This window comes from Silene latifolia, chromosome Y, assembly GCF_048544455.1.
Source record: "Silene latifolia isolate original U9 population chromosome Y, ASM4854445v1, whole genome shotgun sequence".
In the NCBI taxonomy this organism is placed as follows: Eukaryota; Viridiplantae; Streptophyta; class Magnoliopsida; order Caryophyllales; family Caryophyllaceae; genus Silene; species Silene latifolia.
Window position 1 is genome coordinate 357,884,379 of NC_133538.1, and position 11,824 is coordinate 357,896,202.

At 36.8% G+C, this 11,824-nt stretch overlaps 1 non-coding gene across 1 annotated transcript; it reads left to right on the forward strand.

Annotated features, from left to right (window-relative positions):
- The first annotated feature begins 1,628 nt into the window (after positions 1 to 1,628).
- Positions 1,629 to 1,735, forward strand: LOC141635924 (small nucleolar RNA R71). Its single transcript, XR_012540577.1, has one exon. It is a non-coding gene; the product is annotated as a small nucleolar RNA R71 (small nucleolar RNA).
- The last annotated feature ends 10,089 nt before the right edge of the window (positions 1,736 to 11,824 follow it).

The window sequence follows — 11,824 nt, forward strand, 5'->3', positions numbered from 1 at the left end:
AGTAAGCTCTCCATGTTTCACATCTATCACCACACCCGCGGTGTGCAAGAAAGGTCTACCTAGAATGATTGGAATATTGGAGTCTTCTTCCATGTCAACAATGAAAAAGTCCACCGGGATGAAAAATTTCCCAACTCTTACGGGAACATCTTCCCATATCCCTAGTGGTGTCTTCGTCGATCTATCGGCCATTTGGAGTGTGATGTTGGTACATTTAAGCTCTCCCGTCCCTAACCTTTTACTCACCGAATACGGCATAACACTCACACTAGCCCCTAGATCACATAAGGCTTTGTTGATCGTGGTGTCGCCAATGGTACACGGTATTGAGAAGCTTCCCGGATCTTTAAGTTTCGGAGGTTAACTCCCTTGAAGGATTGCACTACTCACCTTAGTGAAGGCGATAGTTTCAAGCTTCCGGATCGACTTCTTGTTCGTAAAGATGTCCTTCATGTACTTTGCATAGGCCGGCACGTGATTGATTAATTCCGTGAAAGGAATCGAGACTTCCAAATTCTTCACAATTTTCATAAATTTTCCAAGTTGGTCATCAAATTTGGGCTTAGCTTGACGACTTGGAAAAGCAAGTCTAATCACAATGGGTTCCTTCTCCTTGGTCTTGTCTTCACTTTTCTTTGAAAATTATTCTTTTGATGGTTCTCCATCTTTGGAGTTTTACACAACTTCTTCTTTGTCACTAGCATCCACAACTTCATCCTCAACTTGCTTCTACGGTCCTTCATATCTCGTACCACTCCTCAAGTGAATGGCACTAACCGTTTCATGCCTTGGGGGATTACTTTGAGGTGGTAATTGCCCCTTTTGTCTTTGAGGACTTGAGGATACTAGTTGAGTCAATTAGGTTTCCAACATTTTGGTGTGAGATAGGATGTTGGCGATGGTGATGTCCTTTGCTTGACTATCCTTTTGCATTTGAGTAAAAAACTCTTGTTGATTCTTTTGCATTTGGACGACCGCTTTTTGAACATCAAAACCTTGGTCATTTTGTTGATTGTATGGAGTTTGGTTTTGGTAACCTTGGTTTTGGTTGTAAAAGGGTCTTTGATTATGGTTTCTCATGGGAGGTGGGGTGTATGTTGGTTGAGGGTTTTGAACATTTTGGCTTTTGTATGAGAGATTTGGGTGGAATTTGGTGTTTTCATTAAAATAATTGGAATAAGGGGTACCACTCTTGTATGCTTGAAAAGCATTCACTTTTTCATTTGTTCCCCTACATTCACTTTGGTCATGTCCCAAAGTTCCACAATTCTCACATATCCCACTTGGGATTGATGAAGACGCCGTCATGGCATTAACATGTTGCTTTGGTTATTTTGAGGCTTCTTCAAGTCTAGCCATAGCTTTTTAGAACTACAAATTGATGGTATCAATGTGAACACTAAGTTGAGCACCCAATTGAGTAATAGAGTCCACTTCATGCTTTCCTCCTCTAATAGCTTTGCGAGGTCTACTATATTGTGAATTATGGACCGCCATTTCCTCAATCTTGTTCCAAGTTTGATTATCGTCAACTTCGGTGAACATACCATTTGATCCCCATGTTGAGAATGTTTCTTGAGTCTTCATAAAGACCATTCCAAAATTGTTGAACCAAGAACCATTCGCTAAGTCCATGATGAGGACATGAGCGACAAATTCCCTTGAACCGCTCCCAAGCTTCATACAAAGATTCTTCATCTCTTTGCTTAAAACCCGTAATTTGAGCTCTTAGCATGTTAGTCTTTTCCGGTGGGTAGAACTTTTTGTAGAAAGCCAGAGCCAATTTCTTCCAAGAGAATTCCGAGAGTAGGCTTATCAAGGCCTTTCAACCATTGTTTTGCGGTGCCAATTAGAGAAAAAGGGAATAAGACCCATCGAATTTGGTCTTGAGTTACACCGGTTTGTGAAATCGCATCACAATAGTCACAAAAAGTTTCCATGTGAGAGTGAGGGTCTTCACTAGGCATCCCCCCAAATTGGCTTCTTTCGACTAATTGGATAAATGCGGATTTGGCAATGAAGTTTCCGGTTAAGTGTTGTGGTGTGGGAGTACCATTGGGTAGGTTCTCCTCGGTTGGTACGGAATGTGATGAAAATTTAGGCATTGTGGGTTGATTTTGTGTTGGATTTTGTGTTGGGTTCTCCTCACCTTCTCTTGCAAAATGGTTTACGAAATCAATAGTATTTGGTTGAATATCTACAACCTCTCCAATACCTCTCAAAGTTCCTCTAGCAAGTCTTCTATTGTTTGTCAAAGTTCTTTCAACTTCGTGATCAAAGGGTAACAAGTTACCTTGTGATCTTCTAGACATGCAAAATATCAAACAACTCGAAAATAATTAGAACAAACCTTGAGGAGTTTTACTTCCCCAAGGCAAAGAAAGACACAACTAATAACAATCTAAGAAAATCTAAATCAAGTTAACACCGTCCCCGGCAACGGCGCCATTTTTGGTCGTACTCACTTGGAGGTTTAGTTTTTTGTTACTTGTCGTTAAGAGCACCTAGACCAAAACAATATTTGTAACTTCCCAAACACCTCTACAATTAGTAAAGCGGCAAGTAAAGGTCGGATCCCAAGGGACGGTTATTGAAGTAAGATTTTCCATTGTAAGTAGCGGTGTCTAGGGGTGTCACAATTCGGGGTTGAAGTAGAAGATCACTAAACTAAAAAGCAATGAAAGTAAACAAGCAAGATGATTAAAAAGGGATGTAAACAATTGATAAAAGGCACTAGGGTGTCATGGGGTCATAGGGGATTCATGGGAATTGATCATACAAACATATTCTCAAATTATAAGCAAGCAATTATTGTCTTGATGGATCGAGTTTGTTTATATCTTACAATCCTAGGAAGGTTTGGGTCCCGGAGCCGAATCGATTAGATTGTACAACACCTACAAGTATACTTAATCCTCCCTACTCAACTATATGCATGGTCTAATGAGACTCGAGTTGGTTTATGTCTTACAAGTCTCATTGAAAAGGTAAGTGATGGGTAAAAAATGCAAGGATTCATAGGCTCGCCTTTCATCAAACAAAACATGTGCATAAGTTGAGATCACAACAAGCAAGCAAATAAACTATGAAAACATATTAAATTAAGCATGAATCATTCCCCATGTTGATCTCCCCTAATTACCCATTAATCCTAGTTAAGGAAACTACTCACTCATTATCAAGTTTAGCATGGTAACAAGGTTGTCAATCACATTAACAAAGCAAGACATGATGAATAAATGAAGATGATTAACAATAATTAAAAAGGGATTAAGAGAATTATACCTACTAATGATTCCAATAATAAAGCAAAGAATAATAGAAGTACTTGATGATTGATTGGAAGGTTGTCAATCTCCCAATAATAACCCAAATAATCTTCAATTACCCTAAATAAAAGATGAACAAGAGAGAGATTAAGGAAATGAGATTTGTATTAAGACTTGATTAAAATTTGATTACAAGATTAAGAAGAGATTAGAATGATTTAAACTACACTAGAGATTGATAAGAAGAACATGATTATCTAATTAGACTAATGGGGTATTTATAGTGGGGATTAGGTACACAAATTAGGGTTTACTAAGGGCTTAAATGACGATTAAGTACTTGAGGAATCGCTCCTCTCAGAAAATATGTGAGTCTCCTTTTTGCCGGTCTTTCCGAGATATGCGCATACTTCATAGAACAAGGATAAAATCGAATGTTGTTGTAACACAATCCGAGCGTCCAAGGCACGGGACGAACGGATTGTGGCCTCGTTGAACGAGCGGATTGTCTGGCTGGACGGGCGGATTGTGGCGTTTTTGGACGGGCGTCTCTCTGGCAAAGACGCTCGAATTCCTAGTCTTGGACAGGCGTCTCGAGGGCAATTCGCTCGGATTCTGGGTCAGCCTCTTCCTTTCTTCTTTTCTTCCTCCTTCTTCCAACAATCCTCGGGGATCTTGTCGGAGATGCAAGGATCTTTTCTCATCATTGCCCAACTACTATAATATGTACAAAGGCCTTCTAGTCTTGTCTTCACTTTGATGCTTGGTCATTGAATTCAATCAATTTAGCTCTATTTTGCCATGAAAATGCAAGGTTTGCACTCCTTTCCTACCAAGGGAACAAAACCTCAAAGAATATGCAAAACAAAGGACTAAAGATAATAAATGACTTAAAAAGCATGGGAACAAGGCTAATTCGGGGACAAAATATGCTCAAATAATGGTTACATCATCCACCTTCGCCAAATCCGGCCACCACCCCCCATTACCTCCACCACTACCCTCGGCGGCCTCCACGACAACCTATGTCGCCTCCCTCCTCCTCTCCCCTCTGCCGGGGCAGCCTCCTCTTCTCCTCATTTCTTTTTTTTAGATCTCGGGCGGAGAGTGTGGTGGTGCTTCTTTGGGTGACGTTTGTGGGTTGTTTGTGTTGTGGTGGTTGTCGGCTGGTGGTGTCGTAGAGGTGGTTGTGGTGGTTTGGTGGTCGTTGGTGTTGTTATTGTTGTTGAGATAGTTGTTGGCGTCCTTTTTATTTTCAAATCTGGTTTTTTTTACTTTTTTTCGTATTTCAAATATCGTCTTGTTTTATATTTTTTTTCATATTTCGTATGGTAAATATCGTCTTGTTTTATTTTTTCTCATTATGTGTAGTTGTTGTCGTAGATTTAGTATAGTTGTTGTCGTAGATTTTTTATTTTAGTCTTAGATCTCGTCTTATTATTTATTTTCTTAAATCTCGTCTTGTTGTTTATTTTATTAAGATCTAATGATTTTTCAGATCTAAATTCGTCTAATTATTTAACTTTTCAAATATATTTGTGAATACGACTAAAGTTGCACATTATGTGTAACTTCAATGACATTTTGTGCAACTTCATTGCCCATTATGTGCAACTTTATTACACATTATGTTTAATTTCAATGGCATTATGTGTAACTTTATTACACATTATGTGCAACTTTAATACACATTATGTGTAACTTCAATGACATTATGTGCAACTTCAATGCCCATTATGTGTAGCATCAGATTTTGAATTTTAAATCCCGTTTTTTTATTGCCATTTTTTGTTTTTTTTTTTTAAATCGTTTTTTATATATTTTGCGGTGGTCTTATGTGCAACTCCAATGGCTATATGTGCAACTTCAATCTCGTTTTCTTATTGTGTTGGTTTCAAATCTGAATTTAAATTTGGACAAAAGTTACACGATTTTGGACTTAAGTTACACGATTTTGGACTAAAGTTATACAATTTTGGACTAAAGTAAAAAAAAGGACTCTTACTGTAGGACAAATTATATAAACTTCTCTTAAAATTAAATAAATTCCAGTTAATTGTGGACTAAAGTTACACAAATTTCGACTAAAGTTACACAATTTTGGATAAAAGTTATACAAAAAGAACTTAAAATAAAGTAGGACTGAAATTATATAAACTTCTCTTAAAAATAAATAAATTCCAATTAATTTATCCAAAAGGACTAAAGTTACATAAATTTGGCTCAATTTACACTCGTAAAACACTAAAATTACACTCTAAAAATAATAAAATGTCATAAACTTGTCCTAAAATTACAAAAAGTCAAAAAAATATTCATCAAAATCACTTTTTAGTATAAAGTTGCACTATTTTGGATTAAAGTTACACTCGTAAAACACTGAAGTTATACTCTAAAAAATACTTAAATGTCGTAAACTTGTCTTAAAATTACAAAAAAAGTCAAAAAATATAAGTCAAAATCACTTTTTGGAATAAAATTGCACTATTTTGGATTAAAGTACACTCATAAAACACTGAAGTTACACTTTAAAAAATACTGAAATATCGTAAACTTGTCTTAAAATTACAAAAACTGAAAAAAATATCCGTCAAAATAACTTTTTTGTTTAAAGTTACACTATTTTGGATTAAAGTTACACTCGTAAAACACTGAAATTACACTCTAAAAAATACTGAAATGTCGTAAACTTGTCTTAAAATTACAAAAAGTCAAAAAAAATATTCCTCAAAATCACTTTTTAGAATAAAGTTGCACTATTTTGGATTAAAGTACACTCGTAAAACACTGAAATTACACTCCAAAAAATAACTGAAATGTCGTAAACTTGTCTTAAAATTACAAAAAGTCAAAAAAATATATGTCAAAGTCCAGTTTTTGTTTAAAGTTACATGATTTAGTATTAAAGTTACACCAGTAAAACACTGAAGTCATACTCGTAAAAAAGTCATACTATTTAGGATTGAAGTTGCACTTATAAAAGTGTCATAAACTTTTTATTAATTAGGGTGGATTAGTGAAGGAGGAGAAAGTGTGTTAAATTAGGCCCTTAAACACTTTTTTGGGGTTTATCTTAGTCATCCATCTTCAACATCCAAGGCTCATAAAAGGACTTCTGGACTCAAAGTATATATATATATATATATATATATATATATATATATATATATATATATATATATATATATATATATATATATATATATATATATATATATATATATGTATATATATATATATGTATATATACATATACATATATATATACATATATTTATATATACATATATATATACATATATATATATATATATACATATATATATATATATATATATACATATATACATATATATACATATATATATCAAAAGTACAACAAATTTATACTAAAGATTCAGAACCTTTGTACCAATGGTACATGGGTTTATTCTGCCCTCTTCGTGCCAATGGACTTGTGTAAAACCGTTTTAAACAAATATTTATGATAAATTTGAGATTTTGAGTCATCTTCACATAAATCAGTTTGGAAGAGCGAAAGTATCTAACAGTAGAAATGATATGACTCCTATTTGCGCACATTTAGTCCCCTACTTGAACCTATTTTGCATATTATTATAGCGTCTCATCTATTTTACCCGTCAAATGCTTCCTATTTTGCTTTCCTATTGCTTTGTGTTTGATTTGTAGGAAAGGAGACAATTAGGCGGAAAATTCCCGTCTCTTGAGCCTATTCGGAAGGACATTGACGATCTTGGTTGAACGGGTATTGAAGGAAGGTCAAGAACTAAATATCAACATTGCAAGAATAAGAAGTTTGCAAAGGGAAGGATTCTGAAGAGGAATCTGAGCGTCCAAGGAGCTAAGACGCTCGTCCAAGGAGCCCGCAATCCAAGCCTCCCAACTTCTCAACCGCTCGTCCCTCCATGCAACAATCCGAGCGTCCTACCTCTTGGACGAGCGGATCGTGGCGTCTTCAGCAAAGATGCCCATCTCTCCGAAATACTTGCGATTCCCTGTTTAGAACTTAGGATTGTTAATTACTAGTTTAGCCTTAGTTAACCTAAGGAGGCACTACTATAAATACCCCATTTTGATGATAATCAAGGGGGGCTTCCACATTAGAAAATCTTCTTAGATTAGATTAGGAGTAGACTAGAATAGATTACTCTTTAATCTTTCCACAAATCACATATTAATCTCTCCTTAATTATTGTTCAAGTTTGTTACTTTTGGGTAATTGAAGATTATTGGGTTATTATTGGAGGATTGACAACCCTTCATCAATCAATCAAGTTCTCTTATTTTATTATTTGCTTTATTATTTGCATCATCTCAAGTTTGGTATAATTCCTTTACTCTTTACTCTTTATTGTTTATTTCCTTAAGCTCTTATCATATTTATACTTGTTAATATGATTGACAACCTTGTTGACATGTTTCCTATGATAATGAGTGAGTAGTCTCTTAACTAGGGTTAGTGGGTAATTAGGGGAAACCAACATGGGGGATGATTCATGCTTAATCTAATATGTTTTCATAATTTATTTGCTTGCTTGTTGTGATGTCAACTTATGCACATGTTATGTTTGATGAAATGCCAAGCCTATGAATCCTTGCATTTACAACCATGTCTTATCTATTCAACTTGACTTGTAAGATATAACCCAAGTCGAGTCTTGTTAGAACATGCATAGAAGTGATTAGAGGGAAAGTAAGTCGACTTGTAGGTGTTGTACAATCTAATCGATTCGGCTTCGGGACCCAACTCTTGCTAAGAGCCGTAAGACATAAACCAACTCGGTTCCTCTACAATATTAATTGCTTGCAACTTTGTGAACATGTTTGTATGATCAATTCTCATGAATCCCCCATGAACCCATGATATCCTAGTGCTTTTAATCATTTGTTTACATCCTTCCTTTTATTGCTTGTTTTACTTTATTGTTTGCAATAGTCTAGAACACAACTACAAACCCAAATCAACTGTGACACTAGCATAAATTGAGATAGATAGACTTAGAACCCAAAGCACACCATCCTATGGATCGACCTCGACTTAATTGGGTTTTGATTGGGTGTACAACGACACGCTCACGACCAAAAAATGGCGCCGTTGCCGGGAACGGTGTTATGTGATTAAGTTCTTACTTGTTTGTCTATTTTGATTTTGCTTTAACCTTGAGGAACTTGTTCCTCGAGGATTGTTCTTACCGTTTTTGTGTAGTTTCCATGCTTGTAGTTGTTTCCTTTTCTTAGCTATGATGGCTCAAGACTTGACATATGGAGTATGTAGTGGATCTTTTGATTATGACTATGGGTATGGGGAGTTTGAGAAGAAAGTCAACACAGACCTACCTTATTATTCATACAATGTAAATCCTAACTACTACCCCAATTTTTCCCACCAAAATCACCACATACAATATCCACAACAACCACCCACACAATACCCACTTTATAATGAATTTCAATTGCCACAATACAACCACTTTCACACATGCCCACAACAAGATGATGAACCCATTCAAAATGTGATTCTCCAAATGATGGGAGATCAACAAAACTTCTTCAAATAAATGCTAGAGGAGAGCCAAAAGAGGGACAATGTTCTTCAAGGCATTGTTACCCAAGGTGAGGAATTGGAGATTCAAATTGCCCAAATGAAAGAATCCCAAGCAATCACTCCCCACCATTCTTTGGACATTGATCATGAATGTGAATTTCAAGTAGTAACCTTTGACATGGAAAATAAAGAGTGGGAAGAGCCAACCTCCTTGAGCTCTTGTGAGTATGAAAGTGTGGTATTTGATGAAGAAGACATGAGGTTGAGTAAGCCAAATACTCTTAGCCTTTGTGAGTATGAGGGTGTGTCTTTTGATGTGAACTTTGAGATGTTGGAGAAAGAATTGCATGAAACACCCATTTATGATTCATATGAAGATAGCGATGATGACAAGACCATAAAAGAGGCCTACGAAGAATACGTGTCTTATAAGGACCTTTGGAATAGGGGAGAGGAATGGACTTGTGATATCACCTTGCTTGAGGAGCCTATCCTTGAGATATTTGAGATATCCTATCATGAAGATGAATGTCCCTTCCCTATTTCCCATGAAGACTACTTGGCATACACCATAGAGCCAATGATTGTTGGAGATGATATGGTGGACCTTCTTCAAAAGGTCAAAGCATCATACAAAGGATATTTGATAGAAAAGCTCAAAAAAAAACTTGCACATGAAGCTACTTGTGGAAATTTGGCACCCACAATGTCAACTTCTATGGAACTCGATCATCAAGGTTATGAGGATTATCCTTCTACTCTTGAGGGATTGAATAATCAAAATGCTATCATCACCAAAATTGAAGAAAGAGGTGGTGAGTGGAAGTTTCCGAACAACCATGAACCATACTTCTTACCTTATAATGACAAGAATCATGGGCTAATTGGTTTGAATCATCGTGAATATTCAAGTGCCAAGAAGAGAAAGAAAACAAGAATGAATGACAAATTCCCTTGGCCAAGTTTCGTCATGAAGTTAAGCAAACCATACTTATGCTTATTTGGAGCTTGTTCACAAGCTTTCGATCTCCTTCTAAGAGTCTTGAGCTCTATGGACAAGAATCTCTACAATTTGAACTAGTTTGGTGGAGTCCTATCTCAAACCACCATTTTCAAGATATTTCTAGGACCTTTACCTTGTATAATATTGTACATTTTCGCATTTTTATTTACAATTTCTTACATGAGAGTAGTGAGAGAGAGTTTTCTAACATTCTTATTGAGCAAAATTTCAGAGAAAGATAAGGAGGAATAGCAAATAGGTGTAAGGGTACGATCTTGTAAAAGAAAAGAAATAAAAGTCTGAAGAGCAGCGGAAGACACTCGTCCCGAGGCCTGGACGCTCGTCCTCAGCTTCCCTCCATGTGGTGTTCAGTTCTGACACAAAATCTGAGCGGATTGTTGCCCAAGACGCTCGTCCTGAGAAAGACGCCCTTATTCTAAGTTGGACACTCGTCCTGTAGGATACCTGAAGAAAATTTTGGGACTGAACTAGAATCCGAGCGGATTCTGAAGAAGATGCTCGTCCAATTTCAGCTGCTCGTCCCAGAAACAATACGCTCGTCTTTTGTTCCTCACAGAAGAAGCAGGATCCCTGTAAGGAAATCCAAGCGGATTTTTCATTCGACGCTCGGACCACCTGAAGAAGACGCTCGGATACCTGCGTTTTCCTTGGATTATCCGCCTAGGCCCGACCCAAAGCCGCTCGTCCCACCCCTCTTTTCTATAAAAATACCCCCACCATCCCTCATTTCCTCATCTTATTTAAACAAAATCCACTCATCTTCATCTTTAAACACTCCCTTCTCAACAAAAAAAAACCAAACCCTAACTTTCCCAAATCAAAAATGATGAACCTCAAGGGAAAAGCTAAGAAGCTTGTTGAAGCCGCTACCAAGAAACGCAAGGGCTCATCTTCTTCATCCCGCTCGGGTGAAGCTCAAGTAGAGCGAGTTACAGCTCAACCCGCTCGGGTCAATCTCAATCCGCTCGGGTTGAAGCTCAGGCTGCGCGTTTTTCTCTCCGGACGAGCGGATTCCTTTACATGACAAAACGTGATGCAGGCTAGGACGCACATATCTTCTTAGGAGTTGGTACATGATCCGTGCAAGTCCCTCGGGATTTGTAAAGCTCTAGTCAACAATTAAGAATTTTATTTACTAATCTACCCTTGCTTAACCTAATGATGTAACACTATATATACTCCATTTGTAATAATCAAGAGGGCAAGCTTCCTTAGATTAGATTAAGCCTTCATTAGGAGTAGATTAGAATAGATTAGTCTTTAATCTTTCCACAAATTACACATTAATCTTTCCTCAATAATTTCTCATACAATCTTAGATTTAGCTTGGTACTTGAATAATTCTTGGGTTTGTATTGGGGAATTGACCACTCTCCACCATTAATCAAAGGGTTTCTTCTATTGTTCTTCCGTTTCCTTTGTTCAATTCAAGTGTTTACATTTGGATCTCTTGGGTATGTATGATGCGTGTCTATAATATGATGTTTTACATCTTTATTTCCACGCATTTTATGTCTATTATATGTAGTTTATTCTACTATTTCTCCTATTTCTGTCTACTCTCGTATTTTTATGTAATATTGCAGATTATTGCGAAAATGAGCAGAAAATGAACCAAATCTTAACCCCGAAAGCTAAGCTTAGGAAGGACATGAATATTTGACTCGGACTTGAAGTTTAGAATACATTTCAAGGCCTGAAAGGTATATTTGCGTGAGTTTTAGAAGCGGATTGCCAGCTACAGTGGTCTATAGACTGACCTACATGGTCTATAGACCGTCAGAATGCTTCTCGACATTGCAGGCTGCTTCAGATGGCTATATCTCGAGTTCTAGAGCAGTTAATCGAGTGATTCTAATTGGAGGTGAAAGCCTATCCTCTTAGCTTTCCAACGCCGCGTAGAACGCCTGATTTGACCAAGTAACGAAGAAATGGCAGCTGTTTTAAGATCGGTGCGCGCTGCAG